Below are 6000 nucleotides of genomic sequence, written 5' to 3'. Positions count from 1 at the left end.
CAATAAAGTTGAATTTATTAATATATTAACATATAAATTTAATGATTTTCAATACAATTTATATTTTTTGACGTTGTAAAATTGAAATTAATTTATAGACAACCCTGTTCATTAGTAACTCAAATATTTGAACTTGAAATTTTTACCTTTTCAAATAATTCATATGCAATTTGGTTGTTGTTGATATTGGCGGAAAATCAATATAGGATGAAAATATAGGCTTCATTTTATTCAACATCAAATAAATCTTGGTCCATGATGAGATTTTTTTTTCAAACAGTTTGTACTTCTCCTATTGGCCTGTGTATTAAAAAAAATATCCAATAATGCGTTTTAGTATACAGTAGGAAAAACAATTTAACAAATGTATAAAGCCATATTTTAATAATATAAAATTTTTACTTACCAAAATAAAAAACACATTATACTGTATTCATTAAGTATATACACTCACTAAATCTTCAAATGACAAACGTTTATTATTAGCAGCCATTATTATCAAGGCGCTCAAAAATCAAAATTAATTTTGATACAAAAATAAAATAATAAACATTTAAATACTTGATAAACAAGTAAAATAAAATGAAAAATTATTGATTATAATTACCAGCGCTAAAAGCTGCAGATAAATGTAAATTATAATCAATAAAAAAAAAATTATATTTAAAAAAAATTAATGCAAAAAAATTTTAACTATGCATGTAAAAATACACAGAGTAAATAAAAAATTGTCAAAAAATTGAAAAACAAGTTAAATAAAAAATAGTAATAAATTATTTACTTGCGCTCAAAGCTGCAGGCATATAAAATGTAATTTAAAAAAATAGTTTCAAAAATAAATTTACAATTTTGTAAATTATTGTGGTAAAGTGCGTTCAACAAGAAATTACTTAAATTTAAATATTTTAAATAAATATACATGTATAATAAACCTGAAAAGAAATAAACCTGAAAAGGGATAAAATAAACATCCTGATCTTTCCTAAAAAAAATAAACCCCATGTCATATATTCGAAATCCATTTCTGCAAATACCTGAAATACATCCTATTCACCCCCGTCTACTCTGTTTGAGATAGACAAGTTGATGTGCACACCTTGATCAATAAACTAAGACCATTTACTCTGGCATGAAAATTTTATAATTAAAAAAAAAAAAAAAAACAACAAAATGATCAAGGTGAGCTACAAGTCACAAAAATATATACAATATAAATATCGGGGATTAACAAGTAGCTTTAAAGAATATTATCATCATAAATTCTTTGAAGTTACAAGCTTGTTGACGTACTTTACCCTGAGGGATTGGTTAAAAAAGTGACCAGAAGGCCTCTTACCTTATTTAGAAGTTCTAGGAGGAAGAATTCAGATGCACTAATGCTCATGTAGAAAATTTATGAAGCAGCATTCAAATACACCAACGCCTATCATATGTCGAAGTTGTAGAAGGCAGCATGCAGATGTATACCGATGGCTATCAATGGTTATTTTCTTTATATCATTACAATTAGTAAACAGGCCAAATTCCACTATGAAATAAAATCATAAAAATTATTAAAATATGTACATTATAAATATTTTTAAACTGGCAAACATGATACATTTAAATTCAAATTAGATTTCAAATCTAAAAAAAAAAACAAGTCAATTTTTTTTCGTTTTAAACCATTTAATTATCATATCATTCATAATAAATAAAATTGTGATTAATAATTAACAAAATAAATTCAATTCAAAGTGCCAGCTATCTAACCAGTTGTTGAAGACATTTATCGTTGAATACAAACATGGAATATTTTCTACCAGTGGCGAGAGCTTCTAAACATACCAGTGTGAATATAAATTGAGTATACTTTTTATGTATTGCATTTTAAAAAAAACTAATATCGTGACATAGTGCTAATCACCTTAGTCTTCTAGATGATGATAAGAATTTACTATTAATTGGACACGAAAGATGAGTTTCCTGATACAACTGACACTGTTAGATGATTATTTTCGTGCTAATAATGATGACTATCAAGGCAACTTTTTATAAAAAATAATATATAATAAATCTTTAATTTATGTTGTTTATCAGCTCAGTCGAAAAGTCATGGAATAAACTAAAAAGGGATTCATTTCAACAATTGGATGTGGCAGCTACATTCATTTGGGCAGGTAGTTCACAGGATTGATAGTTGAATTTTGTTGGAGAGTCACATCAACAGGATGCTTCATATCATCATTCACGGTCATGGTGTTTTTTTCCTTCTGGTGCTGGTTCAGGCAGATCATAATTTTTTGAGATGCATATATCATTGTCTACTTCTTCTTTTTCTTCTTCTTTTTTATTTTTGGTGATAAAAAACCTCATCTACTTGGTGGTGATGGTGGTGGTAGTTTTTCAAGTTTCCAATGATCTTCGTGTAATTATTTTTCCTTACGCTTCAAGTGATCTCGTTATTCTTCTTTAATTAATTTCGCATCGCATTTTCTTTGTTTTCTTATTTTTCATCGACTTAATTTGTTTCATAACTTATTTTCTTTTACGAATTTAAAATTATGAGTTTATCAAATTACGCATTTTAATTGAAAATTCATTCTCTATATTTTTTTGATTCAATGCAACGTATCATTGAGAGAACGTATCATCAATATAGCTTTTAATCTCGCTTTTTTTGTGGTTTAGTTACCTCAGCATTTAATATGAAATATACTCAAATGTGTTAAATAAATATTCACTAATTGGATGTATTTCATATTAAATTCGCTGCATTTTTTGAAGAAAAACTAAAACCAACGTACCTTTCATCATCACCATCATTTTCATTGCTGATCTCATCTTGATTGAGCAGTCAATTTATCATACAATAAAATCATGTTATTATGTCTATCTGTCAGCATAAAAATTCACTTGGTACAATATCATTCTGTAACAAAAAAACATAAAAAATAATTAAAATAATTAAAATATAATAAAAAAGGTGTACAGCTTTTATTTAACTTCAAAAAACTACGAAAATTACCAGTATTTAACACGTCTTTGGCTTAGTTTGAATTATACCAGTTTAATGAATTATCAGCACATTTGTATGTGGCCAATAATTACTCGAGATTCAATCTTGATTATAATTGAATATTCATCGGGCTCTGTAATTTTAAACAAACAATATTTTAGACAAATATTAAATAAATGAGTAAATTACATTACAAAAAATATAAATATATTCACCATCATTAGTTGCTCAATGAACTGCCAAGACTTTTTTCGCTTTGTCAGACATATTTTACAAATAAATTCTAGCCATCTTTCAGTAACTATAAAAAAATAAATATTATGATTAAAATAAAATTATTATAAGTAGAAAAATGATGAATTAATTGCTGTCGAAGATTTAATTATTTTTATAAATTGAGACCACATTCTAAATATTCATTTATTGCATGATATGTCAATTCAATAATAATGACAACAAAAGCTTATCTCAAATTTGTGTTTTTTTTTTCTATTGTTTGACAGAAAAAAATTGAATAACAGTTGTCATTATTTACCTGTAGCTATGTAGAATTGTTGTCCTTGTCAAGACATTCTTCCAAATAATTCCTAGTCATCCTTTTTTTTTTTTTTTTGCATCTATAACATTAAATAATAATAAATATCTCAATTTTCGTTGCTATTATTTATTTCAATAACTTCATTATTTCATCAATCATTATTTCATGTTTAACATTAATTTATTGCAAAATTTGTAAATTAATGTGTAACGACACGGAAGCCTAATCTTTTGTTCATTAAAATTCATTATTTATTTATAAATTTAGTATTGTCTATACGTATTGTTTATTCTTTGACAAAAACAAAGCTAATAACGATAAAAATTATTTACCTGCTGCGATTTTTGGAGTAAATGCTCAGACGTACATCCAGGTTTGATAACTTTTGACATATTCAAGGAAATCTGTAATTTTTTTTCACAAAAATTTTAAAATAATGTTTATTAATTATTTTCTATAATAATATTGCAATATTAACAATTATTTATTGCAAAAAATGTCACTTGACTTGTAACGACAAAAAAACCTAACTTTGAACTTATTTTCGCACCATAATTAATTTATTATTATTATTTTCACTGTTGTTTTTACGTATTATTTGTTGTCAAACAAAAACAAAGCTAACAATAATAAAAAATATTTACCTGCGGCAATTTTGTGTCATGAAATCCCATGGTGTCCTTTCGTGACCCGGCCGCTTTCGGACGCTTTAAACAATCTCAATTATTGGCTAAAATCCGTGACATCCAGCAATAATTTATCACACAAAAGGTAGCCAGCGAGTTGATGAACCGATTTATTATAACTTAACAATTGATTGTTGCAATTTATTATTGAAAAATTCACAGTAAAACAGGAGCACGTCAACACATAATATTTTTTTTTTTTCCAACTGAAAATATTTTTTTTTATGAGAATTTCAGAAGTTGACTGCCGCGCTGACACACGGCATGAACATAAATTGTATTAGATAAGTTAATATTTATGCCATGTAGCGGCGCTCTTTATTATAAATTCAGCAAAATTCAGATAATTTTTTTATTGTTATTATTTTTCAATTTATTATGATTCTAATAAACTGAATAATAATAATTTTTATTATTTACAATTATTTACCTGAGACAATGCCGGATTGCAAATTCACTGATGTCTGCCGAGACTTGTTCAATTTTCAAATATCCAAAAATACATCTATAATTTAACAAAAAAAAATGTTTTAGACGCTAATAATTGCAAAAATATACATAAAAATATCGAAAATTGTTAGCGAAAATTGATTAATTATTAATCATATATCACGAAAAAAAAAATTAAAAAAAAAAAAAAAAATGTAAATTCATGAATGGCCGACAAACGACCGAGAAAGAAACGGACATGGTCACGGCGCCGGGCGCCGACAATATGGGCTCGTCTAACTTTTCATCAAAATTAATGAAAAATAAAACGACATTAAAATAATATAGCGGCGTAAATAAAAAATAATTACAGAAGCATAAAATAATAATTTTTTTCACATAATAAAATAATAAAAAAAATGAATAAAAAATAAATTTTCAACTTATCAATTAGGCGGCCATTTTTGGAGCAAAATAGACGCCACCGAAAAATATCAGAAAATCGAGTCATGACCGAATAATATTGAATAAATAATTAAAAATACATATGTAATAAATTGAAAATTAATTTGTTTAATGAATAAAATAATAATATGATTTATGAAATGAAACTATACCGTGAAAATCAGAAAAAAAGCAGGAGCTCAAAAAAAAGCGTCCGTCTTCGTTCATGTTCACTCGTTAACAAAAAAATATAGCGAAAAAATAAAAAAATACGGACTACAAAAAACAATACGTACTTTCACTCCAAATTACAATCAACAAACTGATCTAATTTCGATACCCCGTGCAATTTGGGTCCTGCTGCGAGCCGTAAAGCTTGTCGTTTCGATTGGTAAGGATAAGTGGGGAAGACCAACAGCCAATGATGGCCTAGCATTATGTCAACTATTTCGCTTAGAATCATCCTGTTGACATGATTCTAAGCCATCATTGGCTGTTGGCCATCCCTACTCATTCCCTTCCAATCGAAATATCAAACTTTACGACTCGCAAAAATAGCCAAATTGCGTGGGGTGTGGAAATCACTTTGTCGTGTTTACTTGCGAAAGTGAAACTCTGTAATTTTTTTTGTCGTCCCCACTTTTTCAATATTCTCTGTATTTTGTGTGTTATTTAAAGTTGGTCAACACTTAGCCATTTTTGCGTCTTTTTGGTCGTTTGTCGGCCATTAGTGAATTTTAGAAAATTTGAGTATTATTTGTTTAAAATTAATTTTTTTTTGTGTTTTGGTGAATTAAAACATTATTAATTAACATTTTGTGATGATTTGCGGTATTTTTATATATATTTATTATTATTATTATTACTAAAAATATTACTGACTTGTCGATAAGTAAAAAATCTAT

General features: G+C 26.7%; 2 long non-coding RNA genes across 3 annotated transcripts; both read right to left on the bottom strand.

Moving 5' to 3' along the window:
* Positions 1-1381: 1381 nt before the first annotated feature.
* LOC122854512 lies at positions 1382-3617 on the bottom strand. 2 transcript variants are annotated; one of them, XR_006373973.1, is made up of 5 exons: positions 3534-3617; positions 3214-3299; positions 3008-3131; positions 2787-2911; positions 1382-1528 (listed from the first exon to the last, which is right to left on the bottom strand). It is a non-coding gene; the product is annotated as an uncharacterized LOC122854512 (long non-coding RNA). The 2 variants fall into 2 exon arrangements; XR_006373972.1 differs by lacking the exon at positions 1382-1528 and having other exon boundaries at positions 2307-2911.
* Positions 3618-3868: 251 nt separating this feature from the next.
* Positions 3869-4412, bottom strand: LOC122854513. The gene is made up of 2 exons (XR_006373974.1): positions 4181-4412; positions 3869-3940 (listed from the first exon to the last, which is right to left on the bottom strand). It is a non-coding gene; the product is annotated as an uncharacterized LOC122854513 (long non-coding RNA).
* Positions 4413-6000: the final 1588 nt, after the last annotated feature.

This window comes from Aphidius gifuensis, linkage group LG4 (genome assembly GCF_014905175.1).
Source record: "Aphidius gifuensis isolate YNYX2018 linkage group LG4, ASM1490517v1, whole genome shotgun sequence".
Classification (NCBI taxonomy): domain Eukaryota; kingdom Metazoa; phylum Arthropoda; class Insecta; order Hymenoptera; family Braconidae; genus Aphidius; species Aphidius gifuensis.
Note: the sequence above shows the minus strand (reverse complement) of the source record. Positions and strands in the feature narration are given on the sequence as shown.